The sequence below is a fragment of the Balaenoptera borealis genome (genome assembly GCF_965194805.1).
Source record: "Balaenoptera borealis genome assembly, chromosome: 11".
Lineage (NCBI taxonomy): Eukaryota > Metazoa > Chordata > Mammalia > Artiodactyla > Balaenopteridae > Balaenoptera > Balaenoptera borealis.
Window position 1 is genome coordinate 39,772,789 of NC_138868.1, and position 20,434 is coordinate 39,793,222.

General features: G+C 37.6%; 1 protein-coding gene across 9 annotated transcripts in view; it reads left to right on the forward strand.

Annotated features, from left to right (window-relative positions):
* Window positions 1–20,434, forward strand: part of PIK3C2A (phosphatidylinositol-4-phosphate 3-kinase catalytic subunit type 2 alpha) — a 110,628-nt gene that overhangs the window by 10,636 nt on the left and 79,558 nt on the right. The gene's annotated exons all lie outside the window — the stretch shown is intronic.

Sequence of the window (20,434 nt, forward strand, 5' to 3'; positions counted from 1 at the left end):
ACTTAACATTTCCATTGCTGTCATCCTAATTCAAGTTATTACTGGTTCTTTCCTGTACCATTTCAGTTATTTGTTAATTGGCCTCCTGGTTTCCATTTTTGTTTTTATTACATCTGTTTTCCATAGAGCAAATAGAGATCTTTGAACAACGCAAATCACGTAAATGTCTTTGCATAAAACACACCTTTGGCTTCCTATTACGCCTAATAATTGAGTATACTAGTTTTCCCCTCCTTGGCGGTATATTAAGTTTAATTATAAAAGTTCATATTGATAGATGGAGGTTTTAGGATTATTATTTTTTTGAGAGAAGATTTTTGATTTTGGATAATTGAGCTTGGTGGTTTAACTTATTCTTAATTCTTGTCAAAAACCATTTCACTAAAAATCCACACAGAAAAATTACGTTAGGTTGAAATAAGGAAGTTTTATTGTGGCATAACCCTAAACCTAGAAATATAACTGCACTTTTAACGTATCTAAATTTGGAGAAAAATGATTAAATTGTACAAGTGAAATTATTATAGAAACCTCCGTGGTTCTTTAGGAACAGACTCTCTAGATATTATATGTATATTTTAAAAATTTTTATTTATTTATTTATTTTGGCTGTGTTGGGTCTTCATTGCTGCGCGTAGGCTTTCTCTAGTTGTGGCGAGTGGGGGCTACTCTTCGTTGCGGTGTGTGGGCTTCTCACTGCTGTGGCTTCTCTTGTTGTGGAGCAGGGACTCTAGGCACACGGGCTTCAGTAGTTGTGGCTTGTGGGCTCTATAGCGCAGGCTCAGTAGTTGTGGCGCATGGGCTTAGTTGCTCCGCGGCATGTGGGATCTTCCCGGACCAGGGCTCCAACCCATGTCCTCCACATTGGCAGGTGGATTCTTAACCAGTATGCCACCAGGGAAGTCCCTAGATATTATATTGATTTGACCTTAACTCCACCAACGTTAGTAAAACCTGAAGCTGTTTCTTTCAGGTAGTTGTTTAATCTGTATTACTCTGCAACCCCACTAGGTTAATTCTCTGGTATATTTTTCTTATTTTGTCTTCATGCAACTTAAGATTTGTTTGGTGATGTCTTTCTTCACTTATAGAAAGTTTGTGGCCATTTTCTCTTCAAATATTTCTTCTGTTCAGTCTCTCTATCCTCTCCTGGGACTCCAAATACATGTATGTTACACCATTTGAAATTGTCCCATAGAACTCAGGCATGCTATTTTACCTCTCCCCCTCTTTTTTTCTCTTTTAGTTTGAATATTTTCTTTTGATTTGTTTCTGAGTTTACCAGTCTTTTCTTTGTTGTTAAGTCCATCTAATTAATTCTTCATTTCTGATATATTTTTCCTTTCTAATATTTCTTTTTGGTTCTTTTTTTTAATAATTTGTACTACTGTGCTGTAATCCTCCTCTGCTTCATGTATATCATCTACCTTTTGTGCTAAATTTAGCATTTTCATGCTAATTACTTTAAAATTCCTATTGGACAATTTCAACATTTGGGCCGTCTCTGTGTCTGCTTATTTTGACTGTTTCTTCTACCATGGGCCACATTTTCTTGTTTGTCTTATAATCTTTGATTATATGCCAGACAATTTACATAAAACAAGAGTAGATACTGAAGTTTACTTATTATTTACTTAATATTTGCCTCCAAAATGCCCTTTATTCTGTCAGGCCGTTAAATTGAGAAAGTTTGATTTATAAGTAAAATGGGTCTGTGCTTTGTTGCAGCTTTAATTTGATTCGATTCAACACTACATTGAATTACTTTGGGGCAGAATTATAACTTTCTCTTTAGCAGGATTTGGGATCTGAGCATTGACTTGATTCCAGAGATTTGTTTTGCAGCCTAGCTGCCAGCTTTTTAGTTTGCTGGGAAGTTTCTTTGTTCTCTAGTCCTGCTTTCTGTGTCTCATGAGATCTCTGTCTTGCTTCCATTACCACAGCCTCTGGAGGGCAGCTCTCTTACAGTCGGTAAAGGCTTGGAATGCCCTGGGGGGCTTTTTCTCAGCTCTCCTGCTATGTCCTGAGCCATTGGTAGCTGAAAGCTTGGAGTGCTATGATGGATTTCTCCCTGCTCACCTCCCCGGTCTTTTTTAGGGACGGTGGCTGCCTTGTACTTCAGGGAGGCCCATGAACCTCACAGGGGATCTCTTTCAGCTCTTCTGCCGTGTCCCCAGCTTTCACTGTGCTAGCTGTGCCTTTAGTGAAGACCCATGGAAAAGATTTGGTGGGTGGGTACAGACTTGTTCTGTGTCTGGGGTTCCTTGTAATTCTTAATCTAGTGTTTTAGACCACTCAGACTTGCTTCTGTCACTTCTTAGAATTGTAATCTGTCATGCTAGCCTACATGTGACTGTTAAAAGTCTGGCTTATTTCTCCTTATTCCTGTCTACAGTGCATTCCTCCTCCTCCTGCTGTATCAGGGTTGAGAGTAGTGATGGGACTGCTTCTCCTGTGAAGGGTTTATCACTTTCTGGAATTTAATTTATTTGGTTTTTTATGTCCTCTACTCTCTGATGTCTTAAAACTATTTTTTTTTTTTTTAGCTTATTTACCTTGTTTTTCATTGCTGGCATGAGAGTGACAGTCTCTTGCCACTTTGTATATCCTAGTAAGAGAAAATCCCTCTATTACATATTTATCACCTTTGTTTTAAAATAGCCTGCAAATGATGAAATATTTAAAACTCCACCAAAGTTTAGATAGTGAAAAGTAAATCTGGGCTTCCCTGGTGGTGCAGTGGTAAAGAATCCGCCTGCCAATGCAGGGGACACGGGTTCGAGCCCTGGTCCGGCAAGATTCCACATGTCGCGGAGCAACTAAGCCCGTGCACCACAACTACTGAGCCTGCTCTCTAGAGCCCACAGGCCACAACAGCTGAGCCCACGTGCCGCAACTACTGAAGGCTGCACGCCTAGAGCCCACGCACCCCAATGAAGAGTAGCCTCCGCTTGCCGCAACTAGAGAAAGCCCGCGCACAACAACAAAGACCCAACGCAGCCAAAAATAAATAGATAAATAAATAAATTTATATTAAAAAAAAGGTAAATCTGCTTTCCATCATTGGCTCTTCCCAGTCCTCCATTTTTAGTTATTGACTTAGTAGTTTCTTACCTCTATCACCTCAGTCTCCTAAGGTTTCTCTTCCTTTCCAAGTCAGACCCTTCCAACTATGCTTCTGATTCTCTTTTTCAGCTCTACCCAGTATCTGAGCTAGTATTTATCTCCTGTCTCTTGTGCCTTTCAGTCTTTGTGCCCTGAATCCTTCTCTTCAACCTACCACATGTTGAAATCCTTTCCCATTTTAAACAGCCATTCCTGACACCTCCTCCTGTCTACCTAGTTCCTTTTACTGTCAAAGAATATGCCCTTTTTACTTCTACTTCCTTACTTTTTCAGTTTTCCGTACTTATCTAAATCACTAATGAGGGTCTGGGGGTGGGGAATGAGGAGTGACTGCTAATGGGTAGAGTTACTTTGGGGGGTGATGAGAATGTTCTGAAATCTGGTAGTGGTGATGGTCACACAATTTCAATATACCAAAAACAGCTAAATTGTATGCTTTAAGTGGATGAATTTATAATAAGTTAATTAGATCTCAGTAAAGTTATTAAAATAATCACAAATGAGGTCTTAAATCTAGAGTTTTTTCAGTCCTCATCCTGTGTAATCTCTGCAGTTTCTGACAATAGTGACATCTCCATTTTAGGATATCCTATTTCCTTATTTCTGTTACCAGTCTTTATACTTATCTGTTGTTTTCCTTTGACCTTTTGTTTCCTGTTTAAGTATTTGTGGCCCTCATGATTTCTCTTTTTCTCTCTTTGCTCTATGCATTATCCCAGTTCAGTCTCTACTTTTATGACTTCATTCAGTTCTTCAGTTTTGCATAGATAAGAAGGTTCATCTCTAGGCAAATCGCTCTGTTGAGCCCAAGGCCAGTATTTTAAATTAGCAAGTAGAGATGAACTGTATTTCCCAAAAGTACTTAAAATAATAATGTGTTTCAGTCTGTCTAAAAAACATGTGGCTCTGAAGAACCATTCTGAAAATATGTACACGTGATTTTCTTCCCTCAGAGAAAGAAATTAATGGTTTATTATTTGGCACATTTAAGATGATTTCTAAGTACTTTAAATGAAAATGAATGCAACAAGAGTGGATTAAAAATCTGTTTTACCTCTTAGGTTAAAATATTAATTTTGAGTCTATTTTTGTGTACTCTTGAGTATATTACAGAATACCGAAGACACTCCACAGTGAAGAACTGCTTCCTCCTTGTTCCAGGACTGTTCTAGGTGCTTGGGGATGCAAGGATGAACCCAACAGATAAATCCCAGCTTCATGAATTTTATAGTCTAGTGGGGAAACATAGACAATAAAATAAATAAGTAAAATATACAGTATTTTGGATGGTACTGCATGCTAAGAAGAAAATAAGTAAAGTGCATAGGCAATTGAGTTAGAGAAAGTTGTGGTTATAACTAGGTTATCAGGGAGGACTTTACTCATATGTTACCTTCTCAGTGAAGACTTGAGGGAGGCGAGAAAGCGAGTCATTCAGCTATCCAGGGGAAGAACAGTCCAGTCAGAGAAAACAGAAGAGCAAAACCTCTGAGTGAGAAACATGATGTATTTGAGGAACAAGGAGGCTCGTGTGACAGTAGCAGAGAGGAGAGTTGTAGGAGAGAAGAAATAGGGGACCAGATATTAGAGTGCCTCGTGGACTATTGTAAAGATTTTATCTTTTCTCTGAGATAGGAGCTGTTGCAAGTTCTGAGCATAGGGGTGAGATGATCTTTTTCAATATCACTCTGGCTGCTGTGTTGAGAATAGTATGGAGGGGTGCTGGAGACAGTTTGGGAGGCTATTTCACTAATCCAGGCAAGAGATGATGGTTGGTCTAGGATGGTAGCAGGAATACAATGAAGAAATGCTCAAATTCAGAAATATTTGAAGGTAACGCCTCTAAGATTTTATGTACATATCCGTAACTATCTCATAGAGCAGGGGTCCCCAACCCCCAGGCCGTGGACTGGTACCGGTCCGTGGCCTGTTAAGAACCGGGCTGCACAGCAGGAGGTGAGCGGTGGGTGAGGGAGCGAAGCTTCATCTGCCGCTCTGCATTGCTCCCCATCACTCCCCATCACTCGCATTACTGCCTGAACCATCCCCCCCATCGCTCGCATTCCCGCCTGAACCATTCCCTACCCCCCCATCCCCCCACCGCTGTCCGTGGAAAAATTGTCTTCCAGGAAAGTGGTCCCTGGTGCCAAAAAGGTTGGGGACCGCTGTCATAGAGCCACTACCAAACATTGCTGCCTTCCTGATAAGCTATAATTGAATTAAGATTTTCTAATTTAATTCAAATAAGAAGCAAAATAAATAAACTGGGTATACATACAATGGTGAGAGTGTGCAGTCATCTCAGTGATAGGAATATCTTACTATTCATTTTTAAATGTTTTACTTGTGTTTTTAAATGCAATGTATATTTTTTTACATAAATTGATCATGTTATGTGCAATGCCCATTAAGTGATTCACAGATGGTGGAAATTTGAAACACCGTATTTTTTAGTTTGTTGTTTTCTTTTACAGTCTTAACGCTTTCCCCATATCCCTTAATGAATTAGGGCAGTGTCCTTAATTTAGCCTATACATTGGCAAATGAAAAAGGACAGTATAGCTCTTGTATTTTTTTATGGCATCACTAAAAAGTTGAACTTCTTATGTTCACATAATTTGCCACGTGTGGGTAAGAAAAAAACCCCACATACTATTCATAATGCAGGTGTTCTTTATTTTTCACATACCATGTATAATACAGATATGAAAATGTATTTAAAATATGTGGGGAGTGGATTCTTTTTTATTGTGAAATAACACAGAAAAAAGTGCATAAATCGTATATGATTGTTTAACAAATAATTGTAAAACCAACACTTGTGTAACCAGTCGCAACGTTAGAAACTAGAAAGTTGCTGGTATTCCAGAAGTCCCCAGTGTACTTCTCCCTTATCATAAATCTCTTCCTCCCTCCATGAGTAACCACTATCCTAACTTTTGATAATCCTTTCCTTTTCTTTGAAGTTATACCGTTATGTAAGCATTCTTAAACAATGTAGTTTAGTTTTTCATGTTTTTGAACTTTATGTGAATGGAATCGTTGTATGTATTTTTGTCTCTCCATTTGCTTAACATTATGTTTCTAAGTTTTATCCATTTTTTATGGTTCTAATTCGTTCATTGGCATTGATGTACAGAATTCCATTGAATGAACTACAATATAATAAATAAACATTTGGTCTTTGTCCCTGGTTCCTGTCATGCAACTCCTAAAACTCTTGGAATCTCCAGACCATTGTCTTTTTGTATGCTAATAAGATGACTGTTGTCTTGGATCCCTAGATAGTTTCTGGATGAGGGCTGGTTGCCAGAAAGATCAAGGTGTGACTGCAGGTTTGAAACTTTCAACCCTACCCCCTGACCTCTGGGGAAGGGAGAGGAGCTAGAGATTGAGCTAATCAATGACCAGTGATTTAATCAGCCATGCCTATGTAATAAAATCTCCGTAAAAACTCTTTTTAAAAAAAACTTGTTATTTTATATTTGAATATAGCTGATTTTTAAAAAATATTCATTTATTTATTTGGCTGAGCCCTGTCTTAGTTGTGGCATGCAGGATCTTTAGTTGCGGTATGTGAACCCTTAGTTGCCTCATGTGGGATCCTAGTTCCCTGACCAGGGATTGAACCCGGGCTCTCTGCATTGGGAGCGTGGAGTCTTAACCACTGGACCACCAGGGAAGTCCCTGGAATATAGCCGATTAACAATGTTATGATAGTTTCAGTGTACAGCAAAGCGACTCAGCCATACGTATACATGTATCCATTCTCTCCCAAACTGCTCTCCCATCCAGGCTGCCACATAACATTGAGCAGAGTTCCCTGTGCTATACAGTAGGTCCTTGTTGGTTATCCATTTTAAATACAGGAGAGTGTACATGTTGATCCCAAACTCCCTAACTTTCCCTCCACCCTTTCCCCCTGGTAACCATAAGTTTGTTCTCTAGGTCAGTGAGTTTGTTTCTGTTTTGTAAATAAGTTCATTTGTATCATTTCTTTTTAGATTCCACATATAAGGATATCATGTGCTATTTCTCTTTCTCTTCTCTGACTGACTTCACTCAGTATGACAATTTCTAGGTCCATCCATGTTACTGCAAATGGCATTATTTCATACTTTTTAATCAATGACTAGTGTTTTAATCAACCATGCCTATATAATAAAATCTCTGTAAAAACTCTTAAATGATGGGGTTCAGGGAGCTTCCAGGTTAGTGAACACACTGGGGTGCTGGGAGGGTGGTACTTCAGAGAAGCCATGGAACCTCCGAGCATTTTCCCACCCCTAACTTTGCCCTACACATTTCTTCCTTTGGTTGTTCCTGAGTTGTTTACTCTATAATAAACTGGTAATGGTAAGTAAGCTGTTTTCATGTGTTCTGTGAACCTTACTAGCAAATAATCAAACCTGAGGTGGGATCCTGGGAGCCCCTGATTTGAACCCAAGTTGGACAGAAGTGTGGGTAACCTGGGTATCCAGTACTTGAGACTGGCATCTGCAGTGAGAGCACTCTTGCGGGACTGCGCCTGTAAACCTGTGGAGTCTGACATTAACTCTGGGTAGTGTCTGAATTGAATCGAATTGTGAACACCCATTTGGTGTCTGGGAGAGTTGGAGAACTGGTTGTTGGTGTGGAAAATCCTGTACATTTGGTGTCAGGAGTGATGTGAGTAGAAACAGACCATGAACGTATTCTCCTTCATCCGTGTTTGGACAGGTGAAGATTAGGGTTATTTCCTATTTGGGGTAATATGTGCAGTGTTATTTGAAGGTTCTTATGTACATATTTTGTGCACATATACATGAATTTCTCTAGGGTATATACAGTGGAATGTAATTGCTGGGCCATAAAGTAAGGGTATCTTCAGTTTTTCTATATATGACCCGTGTTTTCTTTCTTTTTTTTTTTAATATTTATTTATTTATTATTTTTGGCTGTGTCAAGTCTTAGTTGTGGTATGTGGGATTCTTCGTTGTGGCATGTGGGCTCTTCGTCGCGGCATGCGGGATTCTCTCTAGTTGTGGCAAGCTGGCTCCAGAACACATGGGTTCAGTAGTTGCAACAAGCATGCTTAATTGCCCTGCAGCACGTGGGAATCTTAGTTCCCAGACTAGGGATCGAACCTGCGTCCCCTGAATTGGAAGGCGGATTCTTAATCACTGGACGACCAGGAAAGTCCCTGATCTGTGTTTTCTGAAACAGTTGTACCAACTTAAATTTTCCCATTGTTTCATATTTTTATCACTTAGTATTATAAGATTTAATTTTTTTCCCCAGGGTTGTATGTGTGTTGTGGTATCTTACTGTGGTTTTTTTTAAAAATTTATTTTGTTTATTTTTATTTTTGGCTGTGTTGGGTCTTCGTTGCTGCATGTGGGCTTTCTCTAGTTGCGGCGAGCGGGGGCCGCTCTTCATTGCAGTGCACGGGCTTCTCATTGCGGTGACTTCTCTTGTTGCCGAGCATGGGCTCTAGGTGCGTGGGCTTCAGTAGTTGCGGCACACTGGCTCAGTAGTTGTGGCTCACGGGCTCTAGAGCGCAGGCTCAGTAGTTGTGGCGCATGGGCTTAGTTGCTCCGTGACATGTGGGATCTTGCCGGACCAGGGCTCGAACCCGTGTCCCCTGCATTGGCAGGTGGATTCCTAACCACTGTCCCACCAGGGAAGCCCCTCTTACTGTGGTTTTAATATGCATTTCCCTGATTACTTATAAGATCGAACCTTTTTTCAGATATTTATTGGTCATTGGATTTCTTTTTCGTGAAGTTCTTGTCTTTGCCCATTTTTCTTTTAGATTGGTTTTTTTGTTTTTTAATTTGTAGCAGTTATATAATCCAGGATTTGGGTCCTTTTTACATGTTAAAAATATCTTCCTTTCTGTGGCTTGTTTTTGTCATTCTCTTTGGTGTCTATTTTTTCCTTTTTTCTTTTTCTTTTTTTAAAAAGTGTAGTTGATTTACAGTATTGTGTTAATTTCAGGTGTACAGCTCTCTTTGGTGTCTTGATGTACAAAAGTTCTGGATTTTACTGTAGTCAAATTTATTACTTTTTTCCTTATGGTTAGTGCTTTATATACCTTACTTAAGAAATTTTTCCTTTCTCTGATTCTAAAAACTATAGTTTTTCCTTTCAAAGTTAGGTGTTTGGCTTGCCTTGAGTTGATTTTTGCCTAAGGAGTGAAGCAGGAGTCCATTTCATTTCCCTCCATTTGTTCTAGTACCATTTACTGAAAAGACAGTTTTCCCTGTGCTCTGAAATGCCACTTTTGTCTTAAATCAGGTGTCTATGTAGATGTGTGTCTGTTTCTGGGCTCTTAACATGTTCTTTAGATTTGTCTCTTCCTGCATAAATACCATACTATCCTAAGTAAAATTAGCTTTATAATGAGTCTTTATTGGGTAGAGCAAGGCCTCTCACCTTGTTCTTTTTCAAGAGGGTCTTGGCTATTTTGGCCCTTTTGGCTACTGTATAAAATTTGGAATCACCTTGTCAAATTTTATCTTAAAAGCCTGTTTGAATTTTGATTGGGATTGCATTGAACTTGTAGATCTGTTTCAGGAGTGGTGGCATCTTTATAAAATTGTCTTCAAATCTGTAAACATGGAAAAATATCCATTACATTCAAATAGTCAATATTTGTCAGTAAACTTTAAAATTTTCCCTACAGAATTTTTTTTTTTTAATAAATTTACTTATCTATTTATTTTTGGCTGCGTTGGGTCTTCATTGCTGCCCGTGGGCTTTCTCTAGTTGCGGCGAGCGGGGGCCCCTCTTTGTTGCAGTGTGTGGGCTTCTCATTGCGGTGGCTTCTCTTGCTGTGGAGCACGGGCTATAGGCGTGTGGTCTCAGTAGTTGTGGCACGTGGACTCAGTAGTTGTGGCTCGTGGGCTCTAGAGCACAGGCTCAGTAGTTGTGGCACACGGGCTTAGTTGCTCTGTGGCATGTGGGATCTTCCTGGACCAGGGCTCGAACCTGTGTCCCCTGCATTGGCAGGCAGACTCCTAACCACTGTACCACCAGGGAAGCCCCAGAATTTTTTATTACATGTATTATTAGTTGGTGGATTTCATGTGTTTGAATGTGTTAGTGTAAATATTGCTTTTTTGAAGACTGCTTTTTCTAACCATTCCTTGCTGTGTATATGGAAATACAATTGATTTCTGTATCATATCCAGTAATCTTGCTAAACTCTGGCATGTAATTCTGTTAATTATCTGCATATTCTTTGGAGTTTTTACTTTATCTGTATGTAATGTTGTTTCTTCCTACGTGATCCTAGCTCTTATTTCTTTCTCTTGCATTTCTGTGCTGTCTAGGAGTCTATAAAATGTTGAATAAAAATGGTGGTGGGCATCCTGGTTTTTGTTCATAGACAGAGGGAAAGCTTTAAAGGTTTTACAATTAATTGTGATTTTTGTTGATACTTCTTATCAAATAAGGAACTTCCCTTCTGTTCATAGTTGGCTAAGAATATCTGTTGAGGCGAATATATGCTTTTCCTAATTTAATTCTTTAATTATTGATGTGGTAAATTGCATTTTGTATTTACTACTAAGTTTGGTTTGCTGTTGTTTTGTTTAGAACTTTTTGTGTTTATGTTCATGAGTAAGACTGGTTTATAATTTTCTTGTCTCATTCTTGCCTGGTTTTGTTATCAAAGTTAGAGTAATTTTATAAAATGTTTGGGGAATGTACCTTCTTGTCTGTTCTCTGGAAGGGTTTGTGAAAGGTTGTTATTGTTTATTATATGAAGCCAGTGAAGACATCTGGCCTTGCAGTTTTCTTTGATGAAAAATTTTTTGGCAACTAACTCAATTTCTTTAATGGTTATAAGATTATTCAACTTTCTATTTTCTATTTGAGTCAGTTTCAGTAAGTTACTATCCTCTAGGAATTTGTCTACATTTTAAAATTTATTTGCTTAAACTTAATAATATCCTCGTTATCTTTCTTATGTCTGCTGCATGTGTTGGATGTCCCTTTTTTATTCTTGATATTGTTTTTTTAAAATATTTATTTATTTTTGGTTGCATTGGGTCTTTGCTGCGTGTGGGCTTTCTCTAGTTGCAGCGAGTACTTTTCCTTGCGGTGTGCAGGCTCCTCATTGCAGTGGCTTCTCTTGTTGCAGAGCACTGGCTCTAGGTGCATGAGCTTCAGTAGTTAGGGCACACGGGCTCAGTAGTTGTGGCACAGGGGCTCTGTGGCATGTGGGATCTTCCTGGACCAGGGCTCGAACCTGTGTCCCCTGCATTGGCAGGCGGATTCTTAACCACTGTGCCACCAGGGAAGTCCCTTGATATTGTTTATTCCTGTCTTATTTTCTTCTTGATCAGCATCACAAGATATCTTATTAGTGTTTTCAAAAGAACCAACTTTCAGTTTTGTTGATCTTCTCTGTTGTATATTTTTGGTGTTTTGGTTTGGTTTGCTTTGCTTTGCTTTGCTTTGGGGTTGTTGTTTGGTTTGTTTTTTTTTTTGCTGCACCACGTGGCTTACAGAATCTTAGTTCCCTGAACTCGGGGCCTCCTGCAGTGGAAGCTTGGAGTCCTAACCACTGGACTGCCAGGGAATCCCTCTGTTGTATATTTTTTATGCCACTTAATTTCTTCTGTGGTCTTTATTCCCTTTCTTCTACTTTTATTTTGCTGTTACTTTTCTACTTTCATGAGATGGATGCTTAGTTCATTAAGTTTTCAACCTTTCCAGGTTTCTAGCATCATTTAAAACTCTAAATTTTCCTTTATCTACTGTTGCATGTATCCAGCAAATTTTGGTATGATGAATATTTTTTTCCTTTATCTGTGTGTTTATTATCAGTTTAGTATAAAATTAGGTTTAGTATAACTTTTAAATTGCTGTTGCCTCAACATGAGTAAGGGTAAGTGTCTTTACTTTTTTGTGAACTGCTCATTCAAACTCTTTGTCCATCTTTCCATAGGGTTGTTTTTCTTTATGGGCTTTATCTTATATATTACTAAAATTAGTTCTTTCTCTGTGATATGAGTAGCAAATATTTTTTCCCAGTTTGTTTTTTCATTGACATTTTTAATGGTCAAGTTATTTTAATTTTACTTTTCAGCACCTAGAACAGTGCCTGATTCATAATATACACCCAATGAATATTTACTGAGGAAATGAATAAATTCAGTGGTGCTTGTTTGACAAACAAAAGTTATTTGTTTAAATGTTTATGTACTTGAATTCTCTTTTGGCTTCTAGGTTTTTGAATCATATTACAGCAGCCTTTTTTATGCTGGTGTTATGTAGGAATTCTCTGTTTCTTTGGTTTTATGATTCTTTTTTTAACAGTTAAATATTTAATCTCTGTAATTTATCCTGTGTGGCCGATTGTGAACACATTTCTCTATGAAATGTTAACAATTTTCTAATTGTAAAAAGATTAATTGGAGGGACTTCCCTGGTGGTCCATTGGCTAAGACTCTGCACTCCCAACGCAAGGGGCCCCGGGTTCAATCCCTGGTCAGGGAACTAGATCCCGCATGCCACAACTAAGAGTTTGCACACCACAACTAAAGATCCCGTGTGCAACAACTAAAAGATCCCGCATGCCACCACTGAAGATCCCTCCTGCTGCAACGAAGATCCTGCATGGTGCAGCTAAGACCTGATGCAGCTAAGACCTGGCACAGCCAAATAAATAAATAAATAAATATTTTAAAAAAGATTAATTGGAAATTATGTACTTTAAAAATACAGAAGTTACAAGGGATGATTAGGCCTTAGTTAAAAAGTTGTATGTTATCTATGGGGTATAAAAAAATAAAAATTTTCTTCTCCTGAAAGATAACTAATGGGCAATTGAGATATGTTATTGACTTGAGGGAAGGGGTAACTTTTGGTAAAATAAAGTTTTCCTTACCATCCAGAAAGTAATGATGCTTGTTCACCGTGCTTTTTGTTTCTTTCCTCATAAAGTCTAACCTTGTGTTGTCCACTAGCCACCTTTGTGTTGAGCACTTGGTGTGTGGCTAGTCTAAGTTGAAATGTGGTTAGTGTAAAATATATACCAGATTTTGAAGACTTAGTATAAAAAAATGAAAGTACGGTATCCCATTCGTTTTTTTATATTGATTACCTCTTTATAATATTTTGGATATATTGGATTAAACAAAGTTTATTATTAAAATTAATTTCATCTGTTTCTATTAATGTAGCTATAAAAAATTTAAATTTCATATGTGACTTGCATTCTATTTCTGTTGAACAATGCTACTCTAACCTAATCTCATCCAAAACTGGACATTCTTCTTTTTTGTCTTTTTGTCAGATTTGTATAGTGCCTAATAACAAAGTACTTGATTATTATTATTTTTTTGGTCACATGAGTTCTTTTCCCCCTCCATGAATCAATTAGAGATAGAATATGCTTTTCTAACGCAGTTTGTCTGTCTGTTTGTTTTAAAGCACAGATGGAGCCCCTCTCTCCTATTTTTACTTTTCTGTTGCCACCTCTCTCCCTCCTAGTTTTCAAGATAATTTTCTCCCACTACTTGTTTTTTTTTTTTTGATATTTATTTATTTATTTGGCTGAGCCGGGTCTTAATTGCAGCACATGGGATCTTCATCGCGGCATGCAGGATCTTTCATTGTGGCATGTGGGCTCAGTAGTTGCAGCGCATGGGCTCTCTAGTTGTGGTGCATGGGCTCAGTAGTTGCGGCATGCGGGCTCTCTAGCTGTGGCGAGCGGGCTTTAGAGCATGCAGGCTTAGTTGCTCCACAGCATGTGGGATCTTAGTTCCCCGACCAGGTATCGAACCCTCGTCCCCTGCACTGGAAGGTGGATTCTTAACCACTGGACCACCAGGGAAGTCCCACCACTTGTTTATTCTAAACTCAACCACGTGATTTTTCAGTTTTAGTTGAATTATTAATAAATGAGTTCTTTCAGTCTGTTTTGTTTGTTTCAGAGTTTAGTTTCTCTGACAAAAGAAATGGTGTCTTAAGTTCTCTAGTTATTGATGCATTATGCATTCATTCAACAACTGTAGTATAAGTTTGAGAGTAGAGGGTAAATAAAATAAGAATTCATGCCTGCAGTGAAATTATAAATTTGCTAGTCATCTGGTGATAATTAACTGATAAATTGATATATATTATAGCTAAATAGCAGTATTAACTACTTCATGGTAGAATTAAAAGAAAATTTATTAATGCAGACAGAAATAACCCTAGGATTGAGGAAGAAAGTTGGTATTTATAAAGGATAAGATATGTCTAGACACTTATTGATTCCACATAACTGTTAACATAAAAATATATTGTAGTGAATTAGCACTGCCTGGATTTGGGTTCTAATTTCGCCACTTGCTAGCTGCTATGAGCTTGGGCAGATTATATGTTTGTATACTAGGGATAATAATAGTAGCTACTTAATAGAATTTGTGAGGATTAAATTAGTTAAAATATTGCTTAAAGCAATTTTTGGCATATAGTATCTATATATCTTCAAACACAGGTCTATGTATAGATAGAGATATGTAGATATTTTCTAGAGTTTTAACAAACATTTAACTGCAGTCTTCATAATTTTATTTTTAGTAGTGGCATAATATTCAATCCATGGAGGTACCACAATTTATTTTTCTTTGAGATTCATTTTCATTTTAAAGGAGAATATTTATATTGTTGAACTCAAATAATTGTTTTTCCATTTTCTTAGGTATCTTGAATTTTAAGATCAGAAAGCATTTAGATGGGTAGCAGGACTGACTTGTTTTATTTTTGCCTGAGATTTAAATTTAAATTGTAAATGAATGTTAGAAGAAGCCAAGAGCTGTTAAATTAATTCACTTGGGTCTGCAAATAGTATCCAAAAGTTTAACTGAATAGTTTAATTGACCTCTTTTGAAGAATTTTAAAGCAGCTACAGCCTTGTGATCTGCACTGAGTTCCTTTATGTTGGGAAATTTTTGGCAGATGGTATACAATCATCATTCAAAAACAAGTTATATTGTCTTTCCCTGCTTGAATTGGGGGAACATTAGCATGGAACATTTCATATTGAATGAGCATTTTGGAAGTTATTTCCTGCTAAATGTTTGTCATCAAGTGAAGTTTTATTTTCAAAAATTAATGGAGCATGTCAGTGCAGCAGCCTTAGAAAAATAGCTGAGGCACAGGGTTACTTTTGGACAGCCGTTTAAGTCCTTTATTATTATCTGAGTGTACATGCATAATAATCTTTTGGGAAACTAAAATACAGTATTTTTTTAAGGCCCCAAACTTTAAAATATGGTATTTAGCTGCTAACAGACAGCTGTTACTGGCTACTTAGAGTTGTATTTACTTTAGCATATACTACTTTGAGTTGGAACTAGGGATAGAGCAAGCAAATTTATTGGTGATGTATAAAAACATCACCAATATGTATAAAAACACCACAAATGAACCAACTCGTTTCTCTCGTCATATATCCATACTCTTGTGCCATCTGAAATCCCTTCTCCAAGACTCCGATAGCCTTCATTCCCTCCTGTTAAAACACATGTTAATTAAATTAAGTTCCATATTTATTAAGCAATGTGCTTTTAAATGTAGTGGGGAAGAAAAAAATGAACAAACTAGGCTTCCCTGCTTAAGAAGCTTATTCTAGTCTGTTTTGGTAGACATACAGGTTACAGATTCTGTGTTAATCAAAATACTTCTGCTTATCATGGAAAAAAGTAATTTTATTTATTTATTTATTTATTTATTTATTTTTTAACATCTTTATTGAAGTATAATTGCCTTACAATGGTGTGTTAGCTTCTGCTTTATAACAAAGTTAATCAGTTATACATATACAATATGTTCCCATATCTCTTCCCTCTTGCATCTCCCTCCCTCCCACCCTCCCCATCCCACCCCTCTAGGTGGTCACAAAGCACCGAGCTGATCTCCCTGTGCTATGCGGCTGCTTCCCACTAGCTAGCTATTTTACATTTGGTAGTGTATATATGTCCATGACACTCTCTCACCCTGTCACATCTCACCCCACCCCCTCCCCATATCCTCAAGTCCATTCTCTAGTAGGTCTGTGTCTTTATTCCCGTCTTGCCACTAGGTTCTTCATGGCTTTTTTTCCCCTTAGATTCCGTATATATGTGTTAGCATACTGTATTTGTTTTTCTCTTTCTGACTTACTTCACTCTGTATGACAGACTCTAACTCCATCCACCTCATTACAAATACCTCCATTTCATTTCTTTTTATGGCTGAGTAATATTCCATTGTATATATGTGCCACATCTTCTTTATCCATTCATCTGTCGATGGACATTTAGGTTGCTTCCATGTCCTGGCTATTGTAAATAGAGCTGCAATGAACATTTTGGTACATGACTCTTTTTGACCTATGGTTTTCTCAGGGTATATGCCCAGTAGTGAGATTGCTGGGTCGTATGGTAGTTCTATTTGTAGTTTTTTAAGGAACCTCCATACTGTTCTCCATAGTGGCTGTATCAATTTACATTCCCACCAACAGTGCAAGAGAGTTCCCTTTCCTCCACACCCTCTCCAGCATTTATTGTTTCTAGATTTTTTGATGATGGCCATTCTGACCGGTGTGAGATGATATCTCATTGTAGTTTTGATTTGCATTTCTCTAATGATTAATGATGTTGAGCATTCTTTCATGTGTCTGTTGGCCATCTGTATATCTTCTTTGGAGAAATGTCTATTTAGGTCTTCTGCCCATTTTTGGATTGGGTTGTTCGTTTTTTTGTTATTGAGCTGCATGAGCTGCTTGTAAATCTTGGAGATTAATCCTTTGTCAGTTGCTTCATTTGCAAATATTTTCTCCCATTCTGAGGGTTGTCTTTTGGTCTTGTTTATGGTTTCCTTTGCTGTGCAAAAGCTTTTAAGTTTCATTAGGTCCCATTTGTTTATTTGTGTTCTTATTTCCATTTCTCTGGGAGCTGGGTCAAAAAGAATCTTGCTGTGATGTATGTCATAGAGTGTTCTGCCTATGTTTTCCTCTAAGAGTTCGATAGTGTCTGGTCTTACACTTAGGTCTTTAATCCATTTTGAGTTTATTTTTGTGCATGGTGTCAGGGAGTGTTCTAATTTCATACTTTTACATGTACCTGTCCAATTTTCCCAGCACCACTTATTGAAGAGGCTGTCTTTTCTCCACTGTATATGCTTGCCTCCTTTATCAAAGATAAGGTGACCATATGTGCGTGGGTTTATCTCTGGGCTTTCTATCCTGTTCCATTGATCTATATTTCTGTTTTTATGCCAGTACCAAACTGTCTTGATTACTGTAGCTTTGTAATATAGTCTGAAGTCAGGGAGCCTGATTCCCCCAGCTCCATTTTTCGTTCTCAAGATTGCTTTGGCTATTCGGGGTCTTTTGTGTTTCCATACAAATTGTGAAATTTTTTGTTCTAGTTCTGTGAAAAATGCCAGTGGTAGTTTGATAGGGATTGCATTGAATCTGTAGATTGCTTTGGGTAGTAGACTCATTTTCACAATGTTGATTCTTCCAATCCAGGAACATGGTATATCTTTCCATCTATTTGTATCATCTTTAATTTCTTTCATCAGTGTCTTATAATTTTCTGCATACAGGTCTTTTGTCTCCTTAGGTAGGTTTATTCCTAGATATTTTATTCTTTTTGTTGCAATGGTAAACGGGAGTGTTTTCTTAATTTCACTTTCAGATTTTTCATCATTAGTGTATAGAAATGCAAGAGATTTCTGTGCATTAATTTTGTATCCTGCTACTTTACCAAATTCATTGATTAGCTCTAGGAGTTTTCTGGTAGCATCTTTAGGATTCTCTATGTATAGTATCATGTCATCTGCAAACAGTGACAGCTTTACTTCTTCTTTTCCGATTTGGATTCCTTTTATTTCTTTGTCTTCTCTGATTGCTGTGGCTAACACTTCCAAAACTATGTTGAATAATAGTGGTGAGAGTGGGCAACCTTGTCTTGTTCCTGATCTTAGTGGAAATGGTTTCAGTTTTTCACCATTGAGGACAATGTTGGCTGTGGGTTTGTCATATATGGCCTTTATTATGTTGAGGAAAGTTCCCTCTATGCCTACTTTCTGCAGGGCTTTTATCATAAATGGGTGTTGAATTTTGTCGAAAGCTTTCTCTGCATCTATTGAGATGATCATACGGTTTTTCTCCTTCAATTTGTTAATATGGTGTATCACATTGATTGATTTACGTATATTGAAGAATCCTTGCATTCCTGGGATAAACCCCACTTGATCATGGTGTATGATCCTTTTAATGTGCTGTTGGATTCTGTTTGCGAGTATTTTGTTGAGGATTTTTGCATCTATGTTCATCAGTGATATTGGCCTGTAGTTTTCTTTCTTTGTGACATCTTTGTCTGGTTTTGGTATCAGGGTGATGGTGGCCTCGTAGAATGAGTTTGGGAGTGTTCCTCCCTCTGCAATATTTTGGAAGAGTTTGAGAAGGATAGGTGTTAGCTCTTCTCTAAATGTTTGATAGAATTCACCTGTGAAGCCATCTGGTCCTGGGCTTTTGTTTGTTGGAAGGTTTTTAATCACAGTTTCAATTTCAGTGCTTGTGATTGGTCTGTTCATATTTTCTATTTCTTCCTGGTTCAGTCTCGGCAGTTTGTGCATTTCTAAGAATCTGTCCATTTCTTCCAGGTTGTCCATTTTATTGGCGTAGAGTTGCTTGTAGTAATCTCTCATGATCTTTTGTATTTCTGCAGTGTCAGTGGTTACTTCTCCTTTTTCATTTCTAATTCTATTGATTTGAGTCTTCTCCCTTTTTCTCTTGATGAGTCTGGCTAATGGTTTATCAATTTTGTTTATCTTCTCAAAGAACCAGCTTTTAGTTTTATTGATTTTTGCTATTGTTTCCTTCATTTCTTTTTCATTTATTTCTGACCTGATCTTTATGATTTCTTTCCTTCTGCTAGCTTTGGGGTTTTTTTGTTCTTCTTTCTCTAATTGCTTTAGGTGCAAGGTTAGGTTGTTTATTCGAGATGTTTCTTGTTTCTTGAGGTAGGCTTGTATTGCTATAAACTTCCCTCTTAGCACTGCTTTTGCTGCGTCCCATAGGTTTTGGGTCATCGTATCTCCATTGTCATTTGTTTCTAGGTATTTTTTGATTTCCCCTTTGATTTCTTCAGTGATCACTTCATTATTAAGTAGTGTATTGTGTAGCCTCCATGTGTTTGTATTTTTTACAGATCTTTTCCTGTAATTGATATCTAGTCTCATAGCGTTGTGGTCGGAAAAGATACTTGATACGATTTCAATTTTCTTAAATTTACCAAGGCTTGATTTGTGACCCAAGATATGATCTATCCTGGAGAATGTTCCATGCGCACTTGAGAAAAATGTGTATTCTGTTGTTTTTGGGTGGAATGTCCTATAAATATCAATTAAGTCCATCTTGTTTAATGTATCATTTAAAGCTTGTGTTTCCTTATTTATTTTCATTTTGGATGATCTGTCCATTGGTGAAAGTGGGGTGTTAAAGTCCCCTACTATGATTGTGTTGCTGTCAATTTCCCCTTTTATGGCTGTTAGTATTTGCCTTATGTATTGAGGTGCTCCTATGTTGGGTGCATAAATATTTACAATTGTTATACCTTCCTTTTGGATCGATCCCTTGATCATTATATAGTGTCCTTCTTTGTCTCTTATAATATTCTTTATTTTAAAGTCTATTTTGTCTGATATAAGAATTGCTACTCCAGCTTTCTTTTGATTTCCATTTGCATGGAATATCTTTTTCCATCCCCTCACTTTCAGTCTGTATGTGTCTCTAGGTCTGAAGTGGGTCTCTTGTAGACAGCATATATATGGGTCTTGTTTTTGTATCCATTCAGCCAGTCTGTGTCTTTTGGTGGGAGCATTTAATCCATTTACATTCAAGGTAATTATCGATATGTATGTTCCCATTCCCATTTTCTTAAATGTTTTGGGTTTGTTATTGTAGGTGTTTTCCTTCTCTTGTGTTTCCTGCCTAGAGAAGTTCCTTTAGCATTTGTTGTAAAGCTGGTTTTGTGGTGCTGAACTCTCTCAGCTTTTGCTTGTCTGTAAAGGTTTTAATTTCTCCATCAAATCTGAATGAGATCCTTGCTGGGTAGAGTAACCTTGGTTGTAGGTTTTTCTCCTTCATCACTTTAAGTATATCCTGCCACTCCCTTCTGGCTTGCAGAGTTTCTGCTGAAAGATCAGATGTTAACCTTATGGGGATTCCCTTGTGTGTTATTTGTTGTTTTTCCCTTGCTGCTTTTAATATGTTTTCTTTATATTTAATTTTTGACAGTTTGATTAATATGTGTCTTGGCGTGTTTCTCCTTGGGTT